Source organism: Helianthus annuus, chromosome 8 (assembly GCF_002127325.2).
Source record: "Helianthus annuus cultivar XRQ/B chromosome 8, HanXRQr2.0-SUNRISE, whole genome shotgun sequence".
Lineage (NCBI taxonomy): Eukaryota > Viridiplantae > Streptophyta > Magnoliopsida > Asterales > Asteraceae > Helianthus > Helianthus annuus.
In genome coordinates, this window is record NC_035440.2 from 41,406,142 (window position 1) to 41,426,251 (window position 20,110).

Genomic DNA, 20,110 nt, shown 5'->3' on the forward strand with positions numbered 1-20,110 from the left:
ACACGGAATGTGTAACTTCCCACGAGGTGAGTAGTGCCTTAAGACGCGACATGGAATGGGACACGATGGACCCTGTTGTTGAAAGATCGTAGGACTCCGTTTTAAGCAACGACGGTAGAGGCAATAGTCATGGCAACATCAAGAAACTCGTAGTCGTAGGAATTCTCGCAACGAAAACAACAACACTGGAAATGACGCTTACGGAAGGGCCTTTAGGATTGGCGTAGGTGACGCCAGGCATAATAGCAGCATGGTAACTTGTACAAGTAGCACAGTTTTGGCTCACCCTGATACTTCTTGAAACCGAACCTGTGGTGGCAGCAATTGATGGCAAGATAAATGAAACCTCATGTGTCCGTTGGGATGCAAACTCGACCTTGAAGTGTCAGAGTGGTGTAAAGGCTAGCATCACATCAACAAAGAAGGCCAGAAGTGTCTACGGAGGGATTACTCTGCTGGGTTAGCAACCGTTACTGATGTTAGGACTTAAGGAAAAAGAGGATTGAGGATCCACCAATTGTTCGTGATTCCTCTCGGTTTGCTAACCGAGGAACTTTCGGGCTTACTTCCACAACTGTTAGGCAGAATCTCAGATTAATCTCACGCTTGAGGCAGCCCTGATTACTCGTACTTCATACCGTCCTGCACCAGGAGGGTTGCAATAACTATCAAATCAATTACAGGAACTATTGGATAGGAGTTTTGTTGGACTTAGTTTTTCACTCTGGGGAGACCCGATTAAATACGTGGGGATAAGCTTTTGTTGGACATATGTAATGATTAACGAGAACTCCGCAAGATAGCAGTCGGAAACCATCACCCATTACCTCACTGACGACTCTCTTGACCAGCTGCAAGGGTCAATCATCTACCCGGAAACCGACGTGAGATCGGGCAATCATCCGATGGAAGTCCAGGAGGAGAATGTTCCTAAGACGACATTTCGCACGTAGTAAGACCATTACGGATTTCTGTACACCGGCGGCTTCATGGGCCACAAGAATCGACCGTCTTTGTTGACGGCGTTTTGAATCATTACCAGGAGAAAGGAACAACATGGGCGGCATATGTATCCTAGTTTAGAACTCCTGAGGGAGGAGCCACTCCGCGCGAAATCTTGCTAAAAGGTAACTTCTAGAATCGAGAGGTACATTTTGGTCGTATAAACAACGAAGTGGGAATGCACGTGGATCTCGCTAAGATCCATTTTGTTAGAAAATGATCGACACCAAAGATCCCTTCGAGGATACAGTAATTTTTTTGGTCTCACTAGATTCTATCGCAGATTCATCATAGGATTTTTGAAGATCGCGCAGCTCTAACCTCCTTAGCACAGCAGGGTGCTGTGTATTCGCGGGAGACAAAACAGGAGGACGTCTTTTCAGTTTTTGAATTACAACTCTAAAGTGCACTAAGCGTCGCTTCTATCCGAATCAGAGTCTCAGTTACACACTGACGCAACACGCAGAAAGTCATGATCTACTCGGTGGATTTATAGGAAGATCTATATGCGTCACACCCTACGATGGAAGCCGTGGTCTTTGGATTTAAGCTGGAGGCATTACTTGGACGGTACCGAATGCACCAATTAGACCGATCACAAGTGCCTCCCGTGTACCTTTGTTTTGGAAGAGCAGAACAGGTAATAGTATCGTTGGATGGAACCTTTGAATGCTTACGACTGTGAAACCTGAATGAGCACGAGCTTTACAGCTCACTATCGACTCTAACTTACCCGATCAGACTCGCTCCGTCCAAACTGAAAATAAAACTGAAGGAAGATAATTTTCAAGTTAAACCCATGCAGGGCATGGAGAAGCAACCTTTGGCAGGTCGGATGATATTCGCTACCTCATGGAACAAGTATAGATCTCTTTATGCGGCAACTGTAGGGAACTTGTGTTGAGCAAAGCGCACCGGCCTCGATATTCTAGTCGTCTGAATCTTGATGAGAGATGTTAAGATCTATAAATCTTGTACTGGTGGTCGGGCATGAAGGCCCACCTAGCTATGTATGTGAATAATGGTTGACTTGTGGGAAAGCAAAGGTGAAGTGTCAGCTACCAGCAACACCCATATGGAAATGAGAACAAACTGCCACGGACTTTTGTCGCTAGTCTACTTACAACTCGAAACAGAAACAATATCACCTGGATGATCGTTGATTGTCTCGCGTAACCAACACACTTTCTTGCAATCGAGGAAACTGACATGTCTTCACAAGCTGTGAATGTTCCTTTGAGATAGGCGGCTTTTAGGCACGAAATGCCAACTCCTATTACCTCTGATTTTGATCTATGCTTGATTTATGAAAGGCACTACACAACACCCTTAGCTCACGTCTAGATATGAGCATTACTTATCACCATAGGACAAATGGTCGGAGTAAACGAACCCCCTGACACCCGAAGACATGCTGCGAGCATGTGTGTATTCAACCTAGTGAAAATTGGAAGGACACATACCTCCTTTGGCTGAGTTCTACTGTAGTAGTTATCATTCTAGTAGTCAGGCAGCTCTGTTTGGGGCATCGTATGGATGATAATGCCAATTTTCTTGTTGGGCTAAGGTGAGCGCCAACCTAATCACAAGTCCAGGATTTGAACTGGAACCTCTGAAAATATTGTCCAGATCAGGAATAGTATGGCGGCGACGCGCAACCGTCAGAAAAGTCACGCTGACAAGCGTAGTAAACCCATGGAGTTCGCTGTAGTCGATCATGTTATGCTTAAAGTCTCACCCTGGGAGGGTGTGGTGCGCTTGGGAAGCGCGGTAAGCTTAATCCACGCTATGTCGGACCATTCAAATTTCGGAGAGAATCGGTAAAGTGGCATATAAACTCGAGTTACCCGACGAATTGGGTAACGTTCACAATGTTATTGATATCTCGAATCGAAAGAAGTGTTTGTCTGATGAAACACTTGTGATGCCCTTACGAGGGCCTAAGGTTAACGACAAGTTGCAGTCGTCGAGGAATCTATTGAAAACATGGACCAGGAAATCAAGATTCGTTAACATAGTCGAATTCCAACCGTGAGAATTCGTTGGAACCCAAGACGTGGACCGGAGTTCACGTGGGAATGCAATAATTAGAGGAAGCCCTAGTATCTTCAGTTGTTCTGGCGGTTGAGTCAACCTTTGTTATCATTGGCAAATTTCGGGACGAAATTCCCTTTCAAGTTGGGGATGATGTGGCACCTGGGAAAAATTCACAGTCATCCTGATCTAATACCTTGCCGTGAGGATTGCTTATCAAATTTCGGGACGAAATTTCTTTCAAGTTGGGGATGATGTGACAACCCGTGTTGTCAAGGTCTTTCCTATGTACTTGGCTTCTCTCGCACTTTGTTCTGTGAAGTAAACTATGTGTACCGCGAATGATACGACTAGATGTGCTTGGTTATAATCGAATGGATGTAATTAAATATGAGAATCGTTATATGATTACAAGGTTGCGGGTTCTATAATGTGACAACCCGAACTTTCAAGGTTAGTGTCATTTAGTCTCGTGATCCTGATTTCTCATTATGTGCTTTGATAAAATTTCACATATGGACTAAAGTGGCAAAAGTGACCGAACCATAGGGACCGATATAGTTTTAAGACAATCTTATTGGACCACACTATCTTTTAGACATCACATGTGTCGAAAGTTTGTTGAAACAATAAAGTATCTCCTAATCTCAATTATCTAGAAGAGTATGTTAGCAAAGTGAATTTAATTGAGCTGATGTTTAGTATGGATGGCCGACAACTTTAACATTGTTCAAATTCTTATTTGACCAAAAAACTCACTACATCAAATCTCATGCAAACTCTTGGACTGCTCAATTTGTATCTAACAAAGTTATGGGGCTTCACATGTAAAACTGACATAATCGGTGACTACTTGTAATTTCGATTCCCTTGTGCATGCTACCATTCGGCCTAATAATCTCAAACAATTTGGCCCAACCCAGCCCTTAATAGGAAATTACAAACGCACACATTCATGTGCACGACATCCACAATCTCAAAACCCACATAAGATATCAAACCCTACTCCCCTCCTTTCCTTTCTACACCCCGACGGCAGCAGGAAGGTGCCCCACTCAGTCGTCCGTTCCAAAGCTCTCTTCGCTCATTCTAGTCTACACTCTACGCTCTTTTCGGTTAGTACGTCATCATCGATTTGGCTTATTTTCCCTGTTGTTTTAATTACGTGTTTAAGTATTGATTCATGTTGATTTTGCATGAGATCGAATATGGATTAGGATGATATAATGGTAGGAATCTTGATGAAAACAATGTCATAACTAACTGTATGATCGATCTAGAATATGCCGTTTGTTGTTAATGACCGATTTAGGGCTGTTGGTACGTAAATTAACGATGATTAACAAGTCTAGATTGATCGTTAGTGTGTTTGAATGTTGCATGATAAAACTGAGGTTTGTTTGGTAATAATTGTTCATGAGATATTTAGAGGAATTGATGGCTTACTGTAAGGGTTAAACTATTAGCATGAAAGTAAAACTACCTATGATGATAATCGATGATCCAATAGGTTATGTGTGCTAGGATATTAGTTATCGATGGTGAAGTTTATATGATAGTATGCGTGCATAATGGGTAGATAAGTGTACAATTGATCTATATGTGTGCTGATTAAAATAATAAATTATGATAATGATTAAATGTGGAATTGAAATATGTAAATCATGGAATGTATCTGAATATAAATTTTCTTTAAATCCAAGCTTCAGACATATGTTCTGAAGTTAATTATACAAAGGGTGTAATACAAAATGTAGGTGGGCCGTGAGGTTTGTTTTGGGCCAGTTATGTTAATTCAAGTGAACATCAGAAGTTCACATATAAATTGGCCAGTACTTGTTATACTTTACATGTTTGAATTTAAGAAATATTAAACTTAAAGCATCCGAATTTAGTAGGGAACCGATAATTGATTTATAGAAGAATGTGTTGATCTGGCATATATACTAACTTGTTGCATGAATGTTATCATTGTAGTCTTTTTAGAAGGCTATATTTAATATATGGTTCTTGTGCATTATTTCGACAATTTGCATATATTGAATTATTTGGGGTGTCCACACTTAGGGTATTGCATAACCCAACTCGATACGTACTTACATTCATTATACCTTAGGTCGCGTATAACGGACCTAGCATTCATTAACCACAAGAAGTACATTAACATACCGAGCACTCTAAGGTGAGTTCACTACACTTTTCCAAGCATGCGTCCCGGTGGTTTGGGACATCTGGTAAACGCTTCTGAAGGGAATACTGGGTAAATTGTTTAATTGGGATGTTGGTTATTGAACACAGTATAAATCATGTAAGACCCCATACATCTACCGTGTTGCTGAAGAAGCAACGAGGTATTTAGTTGATAGCGCTATTAGGTTTGGCACCCTCACACCGGGCCGAAAGGACGGGCGTGAACTAATTACCTGGACTTCATGACCAATGCCTAGTTAGAGGCATTGGGGTTGGGCATTCTCATCGTGTATATATAAGACCCCTTACATCTATTCAAGGTTGTTTGATACCTTGACCTCATGACCAATGCCTAAATGGAGGCATTGGGGTTGGGCATTCACATCTAGTCGCCATATACGGTAATCGAGTAATAACAACATCAAAACAAAACGTTGAACTGTTTTAAACACACAACTGGTAACGAAACGCGTTAACAAAACTTTGAACTCACCAGCGCCGTCTGACACACTTGTCTGCATGCTTGCAGGTCTATAGGTTATAACATTTGGAACTTGCTGTCTGGAATGCTGGAGTGGTCATGGGTCGAGATACTTGGAATCGCAAGACAAGTCTAACGGTTTTGTACATGTGGTTTGTGAAACGCTTAACAAATGATTTATGCTTCCGCTGAATACAATGATTTACGTTTAATGTTTTGTAACACTTTATAATAATGAATTAAAGTTTTATTTAAATATATGCTATAGTTCAATGTGATTGGTGGCTTAGATCCTGGTACGTCACACGTCCCGCGGTGTTTCCGCATGTGGTATTTTGGGGGTGTGACATGAAATTCTTGGGAAATTTTCTGGGCTAACTCCTTCTTCCTATTTTCTTCCCGAGTGCGTACCAGTCCGTCAGTTAGAGTGTTGGCTAACTCTACCGCATCGTCAACTGTGCGGGGTCTTGCAGCTTTGACAATGTCACGAATCTCACTAATCAAACCCCAGATATAGCGAGAGATAAGTACCGGTTCTGGCGAAGCCAGAGTAGGTACAATTCTGGCATACTCAAAGAATTTTGAAGTATACCCTCGACAATCTATATCTACCATTCGGTGACTTAAAAACTTATTCGCCATCCGCTCTTTTTCATATTCGGGACAGAATTTTCTTTCTATTAATTGCTTAAATTTTTCCCAACTTATGGCATAGGCCACGTCACTTCCTTTGGCTTGTAACACTGTGTTCCACCATTCTAACGCTTCTTCCTTGAAAAGGTGCGAAGCGTACATAACTTTATCTTCCTCAACACATTTACTTATTCTGATCACTGCCTCGGTTTTCTCTAACCAACGCAGTGCCGCAGTTGCCCCTTCATTGCCTGCGAACTCTACAGGTTTACAGGCAAGGAACTCCTTGTAAGTGCAACCAGGCGTTGCAGCTTTCCTTTTCTTAGGGAGCGGAGCTTGTTGTGGTTCCTCATCATGATTAACATGATCATTGCCTCCGTTTACGCTATTACTGAAGTTATCTTCAGAATTACGTTTGCTAGGAATGATTTGCTGTGGTTCTATTGGATTTTTAACAGCAGCAATGATTGCTGGAATAGCGTTGGCTATCCCTTGAGCGATCATTGTTGGAATAGTGTTGGCTATCCCTTGAGCAACGATATTTTCTATATCCTGTCTAGTCATATGTTGATCCCCTGATTGTTGCTCAGATTGATTAACCTCGTTAACTGGTTCATTATTAGTGTTTTCCATCGGATAACTAATTTTATAGATAAATAATTAGTATACTGGAAGTAATCCAATATCACACTTAATTGCACATAATCACGTATACGAACAAAATTTATAAATTTTCTAAAATTTCATGCTTCTATATACAACCGTTTTATTATTTATCTTACACATACTGATTTTACTATTACTATTACACAACAACAGTTTCATAAATCCCCTATCCTTTGTCAGATGATATTTTAGTAATGGCGTTCCCTCTTATCGTAGTTCCAGGAGATCTGTCCCCTAATCTCTTGGATCCTATCCCCAGTATCCATTAGTTCTTCACCAAGGCGAAGTTCAGCCGTATTTTTGTTACTTATTGGTGGATTTGGTAAAGGTTCTAGATTGAACTGAGGAAAAAACTTATAGGGATGGTTTTGTAACTGTATTTTGTTAATCAACCATTCGTCTATTTGCGAGTGGATTGAAGGGTTTGGAATAGCTGGTTCTAAGTTTATTGGTAGTTGTGTTTCAAGAGAGCAATTAAAAATATTTTCATTAACAGGCTTAATAGTATTATAGCTTGTCATTATAAAATCTAACTCTTCCTGAGATGGTAACTCCTCAATTTGCCTAGAGCTTTCCCCAATTTCTATTTTCTTAGGCGTGGGTTTTTCGAGAGGTAAAGCATTGAATTCTATAGGTTTTTCTATGTCTGGTATATATCTATTGAAATCTCTGGAAACTTCTATTCTTACTGGGTAGAGATTTAAATTCTGAAGGGCATCAGACAAGTCACTCATGCTGTTTAGCAACATACACACAATGACTAAATCAGAATTAATAATAAATTTGATAGAAAATTTTGAAATACTATTTCATACTGTTTAACTATCTAAACAACTGAAATTTAAAACATCCTAGGTTTTATTTATAAATTTATTTATTTACTGAATAAGATAAAGGTGCTAAAGCTTAGGTCAGGAATTGCATTATTTGCTACATTGGCTAGCCTATAAAGATCTGTCTATCCTATACTCAATTAATCAGATAATAAAACATATATTCATAGAATAATAGTTAGAAAATTTAAATAAATACTTAATAGGCTTAAAGCAGTGGCTTGATCAGTGGCTCTGATACCACCTTTTCTGTCACGGCCCCCGTACCCGGTCCAGGAGTCGCATGACAGAAAACCCGTGGTATTCATGTTTACAGCGGAAGTCTTAACAGGATCGTTTTAAATTTGAAAATATGCCCGAGTATTATTTATTTACACTTCGGGATAAACCCCGTAATTATCATAATTTCATTATTTTACAAACATGTTTATTTATTTATTTGAGCCACCACTTCAAGCTTGATAGTGCTCCGTAGCACATGTACTTAATTCAGTAGGTCACCTGAAACATGTTGTAAAAAGGTTTTGTCAGCGGGGAAATACTAAGTGAATCATTCATTTTGATGAAATGACACATAGTTATAAATTACAGCATAAGAGCGATTACTATGGCAGTATCTTAATTAATATCTGGTCTTGACACCCGTGTGACGATGGTCATACCACTATTGGGTCCAGTCACCCAATTAGTGACGTTTTGTCACTGTTAGGTCTTATTAGCCTAACCCCTGTTTGGAAAATGTAATAAAATTTGCAATTTTTGCAAAACGATAGGACATCGTGAAGAAAACTGCAGAAAGAAATCCATAATTTGTTACAATTGTGGAGAAGCCGGACATTTCAAAACAGAATGTCCTAAGTTAGTCAAACCAGTAGACAACAAAACCAAGGCGACCGAAGGAGCTACTAAGAAGAATGCCAGAGCATTCCAGCTAACCACTCAAGAAGCAGAGCTCATCCCGAATGTGATAGCCGGTACGTTTTTAGTTCACGACGTTTATGCAAAAGTATTGTTTGACTCTGGTGCAAACCAAAGTTTTATAAATACTTCATTCTGCCAAGCTCTTAAGTTACCCTTAACTACCATTAGGCATATTTTTACAGTCGAAACCGCAGATGGGAATTCAGTAAAAATCAATCAGGTTTTGCAAAAAGTAGAAATAGAACTTTCAGGTCATAAATTTGATGCAAACCTATTACCTATGAAATTAGCTGAATTTGATGTTGTGTTAGGAATGGATTGGTTAATAGCCAACCATGCTCAAATCATTTGTGATAAAAACTCTATAGAAATTCAATCAACTACTGGAGAAGTAATCATGATTACAAGAGATAAACCTCGAAAGCCACTGAAGTTCATATCAGTAATGAAAGTTGCTAATTATGAACGAAAACAAGGAATAGTATATATGATTTCAGTAATCATTAGTACTAAAGGTAAAGAACTTAAAGAAATTCCTGTAGTCTCAGAATACCCAGATATATTTCCAGAAGATTTACCTGGGTTACCACCAGATAGGGAGGTAGAATTTAGGATTCATCTAATTCCAGGAACTACACCGATAGCCAAGGCACCTTATCGATTAGCTCCTACCGAAATGCTAGAATTGAAGAAGCAATTAGATGAATTACTAAGCAAAGGATTTATACAACCTAGTTCATCCCCTTGGGGTGCACCAGTGTTGTTTGTGAAAAAGAAAGATGGATCAATGAGAATGTGTATCGATTATAGAGAGCTAAATAAGGTTACAATTAAGAATCGATACCCATTACCTAGGATTGATGATCTTTTTGATCAATTACAAGGTGCTAGGTACTTTTCTAAGATAGACTTGCGCTCCGGATATCATCAATTAAAGGTTCAAGAAGAAGACACACCTAAAACTGCTTTTAGAACTAGGTATGGACACTATGAGTTTACAATTATGCCCTTTGGGTTAACTAATGCACCTGCAGCATTCATGGACATGATGAACAGAATCTCTAAACCATATTTGGATAAATTTGTAATTATTTTCATAGACGATATACTTATTTATTCAAAAAGTCAGGACGAACATTGTCAGCACTTGCATGCACTCTTAACTTTATTAAGAAAAGAAAAATTGTATGCCAAATTTTCGAAGTGTGAATTTTGGCTACAAGAAGTGCAATTCTTAGGACACATGGTGAATCATGAAGGTATTCACGTAGATCCTGCTAAGATAGAAGCAATTACCAATTGGAAGGTTCCGCAAACCGCAATGGAAATTAGAAGTTTTATAGGTTTAGCCGGGTATTATAGACGGTTTATTAAGGATTTTTCCAAGATAGCTGTACCATTAACTAAGCTAACCTGTAAAGCCATTAAGTTTAAATGGGGACCTAAACAAGAAGAAGCCTTTAGAATCTTGAAGCAGAAATTAACCAATACTCCAATCTTAGCCTTACCAGAAGGAACAGAAGATTTTGAAGTATATTGTGATGCTTCAAAATTAGGATTCGGATGTGTGTTAATGCAACGCAAGAAGGTAATTGCGTATGCTTCTAGACAATTGAAGAAGCACGAGGAAACCTATACGACTCATGATTTAGAATTAGGAGCTATAGTTTTTGCCCTTAAGATATGGAGACATTATCTGTATGGAAGTAAGTTTACTGTTTATACAGATCATAAAAGTTTAAGGTATATATTTGGGCAAAAAGAGTTAAATATGAGGCAAAGAAGATGGATGGAAATCCTGAGTGATTACGACTGTGATATTCAATATCACGAAGGAAAGGCAAACGTAGTCGCATTTGATCTTAAATTTCCCTGTTCAGGTACCCAAATTCTGCTTTTGTGGAATTTCCAAATTCCATCATTTCCTTGTCCTAATTCTTTTAGGTAACCTTTCATTCCTTCACCATCATCCTTGATTGCTGTTTCCTGAATTTCCTTTAATTGTTCAATTAAATCTACTTGTAGATTTATTCTAAGAGCACGGACTCGCCTTTGCTTCTCATAAGCTCATAAATCTAGGTATACTGTATATCCAGGAAACAATAAGATGTACCAAGATTTAAGAAAGAATTTCTGGTGGATAGGAATGAAAAAGGATATAGCCGAATACGTATCTAAGTGTCTAACTTGTTCACAAGTTAAAGCCGAACACCAGAAACCTTCAGGACTACTACAACAGTTAGAAATGCCTGTATGGAAATGGGAACTCATAACAATGGACTTTGTTACTAAGTTACCCAAAACCAGAAAAGGTAATGATGCTATTTGGGTAATTGTGGATCGATTAACCAAATCTGCTCATTTTCTACCTATGAAAGAAACCTTTAGCATGGAAAGGTTAGCCAAGTTGTATGTGGATGAAATAGTATCCTTACATGGAGTCCCACTCTCCATTGTATCGGATAGAGATAGTCGTTTCACTTCCCGTTTCTGGACAAGCTTCCAAGAAGCAATGGGAACCCGACTCAATTTAAGTACTGCATATCATCCACAAACAGACGGACAAAGTGAAAGGACGATCCAAACTCTAGAAGACATGCTCCGAGCATGTGTAATTGACTTTGGTGGTAATTGGGATAACCATTTACCATTAATCGACTTCTCCTATAACAATAGTTATCACTCAAGCATCGAAGCCGCTCCATTCGAAGCACTGTATGGACGCAAGTGCAGAACTCCGGTTTGTTGGGCAGAAATAGGAGAAAGTCAATTATCAGGTCCAGAAATCGTACAAGAAACCACAGACAAGATAACTCAAATTAAGGAAAGGTTGAAAACAGACAGAGATCGTCAGAAAAGCTATGCACATAATCGCCGCAAGCCACTAGAATTCCAGATAGGAGACAAAGTACTATTGAAAGTTTCTCCTTGGAAAGGAGTAGTACGATTCTGTAAGAAAGGAAAACTGAGTCCAAGATATGTTGGACCATTCCCAGTGATCCAACGAATAGGACCAGTAGCTTATCGCTTACAACTACCAGAAGAACTAGTTGGAGTACATGATGTATTTCATGTATCCAATCTCAAGAAATGTCTATCAGACGAATCCCTGGTAGTACCTCTTCAAGATGTGGAGGTAAATGAAAAGCTGAAATTCATAGAGAAACCCTTACAAATAGAAGACCGGAAGGTCAAGTTTCTCAAACACAAGCGACTAGTACTGGTAAAAGTCAAATGGAATTCAAGGAGGGGACCAGAATATACTTGGGAACTGGAGACAGAAATGAAGCGGAAATACCCTCATCTATTTCAGTGAATCTCGAGGACGAGATTTTCTTAAGGTGGGGAGGATGTAACAACTCTCATTAAAATCCATAATTAGGATGATAATTAATCAATAAGAAAACCCTAATTGAGACACCCAAGTAATTCTGCACTAACCCTAAAATTTTCAGAACAATTGGAATCAGGATCAGGGCCCCTAAAACTCGAGGGGGGGATAAACCCTAGTGATAATTATCCATAAAATTCGTTGTCCAATTTGAAATTCGTTTTATAGTTGAGTCATGCAAGCTAGTCCCGAACCCAGCTAGCCTATATAATTAGACCGCACCCTTACGGACCGTAAGGGTTATGGCTTACGGTCCGTAAGCAAGGCTATTTTTCGGGTATAAATAGAGGACCTTGGGACTTGAACGGGGAAGTTAAAACGACGCTCATAAGTTCTGTGTACGTCGAATTATTACAAATACAGTCCAAAAACACACACTAAAATCACGAAGTGCTGCCGCAAAACAGGGTAATCACTCGATCGCTATTACGATTCATTTTCCGACTGATCAATATATCCAATGGATGTTTAAGTGCCGCCCACATAGGGTTATACTTTGTCGTTCGTCGTTAAACTGATGGATGTTTAAGTATTGCACTTTGTCGTTCGTTGTGAGAATTTGATCTCGTGAGTTATCGTAACTGCTGTATTGATCACTAACCCGGTTTTGTGTGCATTATTATTAAATTAGGTTAACAAGGCTAATCCATATTCTGTCAGTGTTAAATCTGCAATGTGAGTCATTCTCTTTTTATCAACTGTTTTACAATACTCCAAATTATTTTCAGAATTATAATTACAGTGATTAAGTTTATGTAATCACCAAATTACAGCCGGTATGTGGGGTATTGTGCACATTACTACTGTTTTAATCACATTAGGTGGGCGAACCTAAAATTAAGTGATATACGTCATTTATTGGGGCAGCCAATGGTGATATGACCACAGTCACAGATCTGGTCGAGTGACAAATATTGTGGGTAGTTGGTAGATATCAGAAACATATGTAAAAACTCTTAATACTGTAAATTATAATAAACGAGTCATTTTAGTAAACTGAATGATTCACTCAGTATTTCCCGCTGACAAAACCTTTTTCAAACATGTTTCAGGTGATCTATTGTAATTCAGGAAAAAGTGCTGGGGAGCATTTCAAGCTTAAGATAGTGGCTCATTATAAAATAAAGAAATATGTTTTCTAAAAATAAAGATTTATCAGTAAAATCATGTTATTGTAAATTATCGGGATTTTATCCCGAATTGTGAAATAAAATAATCGGGGAAAGTTTTTTAGCTTTACAACGATCCTGATGATAAACTTCCGCTGTTAAACTCAATTAAATAAATATCACGGGATTTCTGTCCCGCGGCTCCTGAAACGGGTAAAACCGGGACGGGGGCCGTGACATGGAATAATCGTATTAAACGATGACTAATCTAACCACCTTTCGAATGATGAATGATAGTTTGATGCTTAACAAGCTAGGTGGAAGCTTGAGAAGGAAGCGGGTGAAACGAACCAAGTATTAAGGAAAAGTGTAGTTTGGATGCAAGGTAAGTAAAGCTTACACTTTTTTGTAGGATACGTATTTATTTTATATGATATAAATACGACAAAGGTAATATCCGAAATATGGGTTCCGACGCGAAATGATACGGATCGGAACAAATAAAAATGATAAAAACCATGTTTAATGGTAAAAGGGGCGAAATGGAAAATTGGTCATGTGATGACGTACACAAGATGAGTTTTCGAATGGCTACCTTATAAGGTAAGCCAAAACGAATAATAAGGGTAAAACGGTAATCTAGTCACGTGTAGACGATAAAAGTTAAAGTTTAAACGACTGTAACACCACGTAAAAACATGTCCAATTATATAAGGACACGTGTCCTAAACTCTAAATATGAGAAAAATTGAGTTTAAAAGGACTAAAGTTGACAAACGGTGAAAATATGTATGCGAAGGGACTAAAAGTGTCAACATGCCAAACTTGAGCCTCTGAATGACCATCCGTGAAGAATATATTCTTAAACGAGTGATTAATTGGATATAAGAAGCCGTTTGTGAAAATAATCAGAAGATTATAAAACTACAGGGGTTAAACGTGTCAACATGTTAATTCTTACCTCTGAGTGACCTTTTAACGAACCCGAGGCTTTGAAACATTCAAATATACTCTCAAGAATAAGTGGTATAAATTTCACGTGGTTTCGAGATCGTTAAGCAAGTTTTCAAGACTTTGGGTGAAAAGTGTCAATATGATGAAACTTGCGTTTATAGTCATATTTAACGAAACCGAGCCTAACGGAGTTTGTTTATACTCCCTTGAACCTCTACAAACTAACTACAAGGGCCTTATATGCCAAAAATGAAAGTTATATTGAGTTTTAGAGCATAAGGACTAAAACTGCCAACTTTGGAAACTTATTTGAGGTCGTGGCGACCCATGAAGGACTAAGGCTTTGCCCGTCGCTGGTAGCCATACCCTTACCAGTTCAGAAAATAACTGCCAGCTGCGGGTTTATGTTCAGAACTGACTTTAACTCATTAGAAATGATACCGGGGGCTGTATGTCGGTCTTATTAAACCACTAGGACACCTGGAGTGATCCTAGATGCCTCCATAACAGCTGCAAAGATCCAAATGCATGGCAAATTAGTATATAAGGGTCCTAAGTTTGCATGTTCATGTGCTCACTTCATTTGCAACAATTCAAAACACACTTCTGGAGCTTGCAAGCATTAGGAGAAGATTTTCAAGTGTAGAAAAGATAGCAAGGACCATTAGTAAGAGTTTTAATCCCTGCTTAGTCCTTTTAATTAGCTTAAAAACTGACAAGTCAAACATATCGTAATTAAGCTTTAACTTTCGGTTTAATCATAAATGGTCCAGCCACTAACCAAAACGAAAGTGGTTATGGAACCATATTAAGGTAGGTGATTAACCCTTAAAAGGGCACCTCCTAATTATTTCGTTTGACTAGTTAATTGTCGGGTCAAACCAGTTTGACAAAAAGTCAAACTGGACAGAAAGTTTAAAAATGATTTAAATTAATAAAACAGAGGTTCTAAATTATATTTTAACATTCTAATGACTTGGTAATTAATATTAGAACATGTTTAATCAGGCCTAACCCGACAATTATCAGTCTAAGGTCAGTTTATAACCGAAAGTCGCAAAAGCTTCACTTTTGCTTTGACTTTCAGTTCTGGCCCCATTAAGCTTAATTCTCCCATGTTTTAAGCTTCCATTAGGACCACATTACTCAGTAGTATAACCCTCTGGAGTTATATTGCTTGGTCCTTAGTAGTTTGAATTATATGCACTTGTTTGTTAATATGCTTATAAATGCCGTAAATGCCCTTTTTACATATAAATGAGATTTTTAGAAATGTGAGAGGACAAAAACCTTTGCTACTGATATATAAGCTTGTCCCGAAAATTTGACATCAGTTCTTGGTCTCAAATAGGAGTAATGCTCGATATCGTAATTAGAAGCTTTTTATTAATTAATTTGCGATATCTTGCATAACACATCTTTAAACTTGGATTTTGAACCAAAACTCATTACCTACTATTAAGATATTATTTTTAAGGAATTTTAAGATTTTTGGTCAGATTATAATCTGTTTAAAACATAGAGTTCTTGACGATAATACCCTTTTTAGGCATAAAATGAGATTAACAAATGATTTGAATGCCAAACCTTTTCCTACTGATTTCATACATTATATAAATTATTTTGAGCATTTAAAACTGATCAAATCTCAGATCTACATAAACATCTTGATTATCGTCAATTAGCGAGTTTTACACTAAGTAGGTGCATAGTATGGTTTAAAATCATATTTAACACCTAAGACTTGTTACCTACTGAGTTTTTAAACAAATTTAAATATTATTACAGTAGGTATAAGTTATGAACTCAGGTTTCAAAAAATGTCCTTAAAAACGTATGTGAAATGACCAAAATGCCCTTTCGGGGCATGGTTTGGTCATAAATGGTAAATTTCACATATGTATGATACAGTAGAAACTCGATAAATTAATACTCGATTATTTAATAAACTCTCTAAGATAATATTTTTTGCCGGTCCCGACTCGGGGATAGGGTGCTAAATTAATAATTCGCTTAAATTATAAGATAATACATTTTTGATAATTTCTTTAAACTCCATATAAAATATAAATTAATAATTCCTTATATATAGCATATTACATGAATGATTTATGAAGGTTTCTTGAAAAATGACTCAATTGTCTTTCGTTTTTTGTTGATAAAGTGATACATTGAACACAAGGTCTTTTGTTTTTTGTTGATAAGGTGGGAGATTGAAGGTTTCTTTCAAATTGGGCCGTTCATTTGATATACATGCATTGTATACAATAATTAAGTGGAAGCTTGAAAGGTGTTTGTAAACTAAGTATTCTACTATAAATTAATAAAATATTAATTAATATATAAATTAATAATTATTAATTTATCGATTAATTAATAACTCTTTTAATTAATAAATTTTGGTGGTCCCAAGTGTATTGTTTTATAGAGTTTCTACTGTATCTTACTGATGTAATGTGATAAATTAAATATTTTTACTGATTACCAAAGACCAGAACTTCAGTTTGTTATAAAATCTCTTTTATAAGCATTAAAATTACCAAAATGCCCTTATGGTACTTAAATTGGCTTAAATTTGTCACACCCTTATTTTCCACGTGTCACCGGTGGGCCTGGTGGGGGTTCCGTGACGTAGTTGATATCGTCATAGTCAAACATACAATATATAAATGCACAGCGGAAGCAAAGAAAGATTTATTTCAACTTAATAATGTTGTAATATCCGAGTATCACAAAATAGTCGAAATAGATCCACAGGCGGATCCAAACAAAAAGGAAACTTTATTTCAAACGACTTCATGCATCCTAAGCTTGCGAGACTTCTACGGATGCTAAGGAGTGGCCAGCCTATTACGCGTAGTACTTGCACTTAGCCTTTTTGGAAAATACGTCAGTTTACACTGGTAAATACAATTTAACTGACTCATTTTGAAAATGTTTAAAAATTGATTTAAATGCCCGTGGCATAAAACTTTTTATAACTTGGGATAATTAATTGCTTAATAATCTTGTAAAAGAATTACATGTCTGTTATGCGTTCAGTTGCCCGAGTCGTGTCGGGTTAAAGATTAATAGACACACCACTTAATATAATTCCGCCGCGAGACTTCTCTCGACCGATGATTATACTTTATTGAAATGCACTACGGGTGTACGCCTACACCCGTGTGCTAAGGTCGTGGCCATTCTTTGAATGATGCCAAGGATATCCGGGACATGGTCATTAAACTCCCAAAGGCGTTAAACAAACAAAACAGCATTTTTAAACGGGTTAATTTGACAACACTTAGCCACCGACTGGTTAAGGTCAATTCCCCGACCAAGCGGTATTTTATATACCGTACCCTAAGCCCGTATAGGGAAAATAAGTTAAATGTATTTACCTGAGCAAAGTATTAATCAAATATAACGAGTGCACGTAGCTTTTACTGGGCTCCTAGATCTCGAAATTAAGGTTTTAATAACCTATTAGAATCCTAACGGGTCTTAAGCTTAGACCGATTAGTTTTATATAAAGATTACGGTTTTAAACGCACGATATGGCGAAGACCGTTTTAGAATGTGGTTTTGACCCAACAAGTTTGCATGCTTGTTTAATATGGGTAACATAATCACATTCTGGATTTTGAGACCGAAAGGATATGGTTTGACCCGTTTCGGCTAAAATGGGTAAACTAGTTACATAAGCCGATCCGAACGCGTAAAGTGCGTAACGAGTAACCATAAGAGTCATATACATGTTTCTGAAGTTAATATGCCTAAAATATATTGTGATATCAGAATGATACCTTCCATTATGCCCCAAATGGTTTTAAACCCAAACTATGCCTCATAAGGGCATTTTGGTCATTTTAAAGGGTGTAATAGAGTTTAAATAATAACCTGAGTTACAGGTCTGATTAAATCAGTAAATATGCTTAATTTACTAAATCATAACAGTAGGGTATCAAAAATATGTGAAATTTATTGCTTATAACCATTCTATGCTCCGTATGGGCATTTTGGTAATTTCACATAAGTCTAAAATGTCAAAACTGGAAATCTGAATTTAAAATATTTTCCTACTGTTTAAAATATAAAATTTTTTACTGATTACATCAGTAAGTTTCAACCCTATATGTTTAATAATGTTCTAATACATGCTTATGCGTTAAAAACGCTTAAAAAGACGATTTAGAGCCATTTCCGGGTTTTCTGTAAAAAGCTGATATTTTTAATGTTCCAAAAGGCTCAAAATAATTTATTTAACGTATTGAATCAGTAGAAAAAGGTTTGGGGTCAAAAGGATTTGTAAAACTCATTTTATAGCTTAAAAGGGTAAAACCGGCATAAACCGAATTAAGCTTAGAACACTAAGTTATGCTCAGCCTAAAAATAAATAAAAATCTCCAAAAATCCCAAAATATTATTTCATAACAGTAGGTATAAGGTTTTGTATAGAAATTCGGGTTTAGATAGGCCATATGCAATTTACGCCATTTAATTACTAAAGAAGCTTTAATTTACGCTAATGAGCATAACTCTTAATCTATACCTCAAACTGATCTCAAATTTTAGGTGCAAGTTTATAAATCAGTAGCTAAGGTGTCTACCCTTTTACATTTTCAAAAATCACACTTTAAGGTCAAATGGGCATAATGGTCAACATATAAGCGATTAACGGAAACATGCATGTGAATAGGATATCTAATGAACCAAGTTGTATAATCTCAGAGAGTTATACTAACATGCAAATAGGTCCAAAAGACGCTCTAAGGCAATCCTAAACTTGGCTTAAACGGGTCAGAACTGAAAGACAAAGCAGAAGTCAAACTTTGTGACTTTCGTTCTAAACCGAGCCTAAACTGAAAATTGTCGAGTTGAACATGTTGGAACATGTTCTTACATTAATTACCAAGTTATTTTAATGATCAAACAGGTTGCATGTATCCTACATTGCTAATTACGCATTAATTTGAAAATAACCATTCTGTTGACTTTTTATAATCATCTTTGACTCGACAATTAACATAGTTAGAGTGAGATTCTGGAAATACCCTTTTAAGGGTTTGTTACCCACATAATTACCTACTTAAAGGTATTTTTAATTCGAGATATTAGTGAGTAATTAATGACTAATCTCGAAGTCAAACCTTAATTACGACGGTTTGACTTTTAGCTAATCAACTAAGCTAAAACGAATTTAGAAGGGTTAAGGACACTTACAAGAGTCCTAATTAGGCTTAGGGATCACTAGGAATGTTGCTTGCTGTCCAGAAGGCTCCAGGAGTGAACTTGTGAACTTTGCAATGAATGAACAATCTTTGGTCACAACCTTATGCTCCTTATATACAATCTTTGATCTCACAAGATGTTGCCAACATGGTCTACAGGTGATACAAGATCATTACAGGTGCCCCCTATGCATGAAATACCATTGGGGCAGCCCCTGGTATGTAAAACAAGCATTTTGAGTCGGTTATCAGACCTGACTGGCAGCTGTGCACGTTTTTCTGTTACTGGCACCCTGACGCGGCCCGTGTAAGGTCATAGGGGACTTTTACGTGGGTCTCCTGGACCTGCAAAACCTGCCAAACAAGTTTCACAATTTGCATTTTCGGTCCCTGGTCCTTTGTAACGTGGTTTTAAGCCCTTAAATTGCATTTCCAGCCTTCTAACTTGATTTTTAAGGGCCTTGGGACTTTTACTAACTTGGTTAAGTCCTTGACTAACCTTGTAACCACTCATAAGGCCTTAGAATTCAACGTTGACGCTTTTAACCCCTCGTATACGAATTTGATCATAACTTTCTCATACGATAACGAAACTTTATGAAATTTTAATCACATATTCTAGTGAGTATATTTTATCGTTACAAAGCTTCGAGTCTACCAAAAGGTCACTCAGAGGTATACTT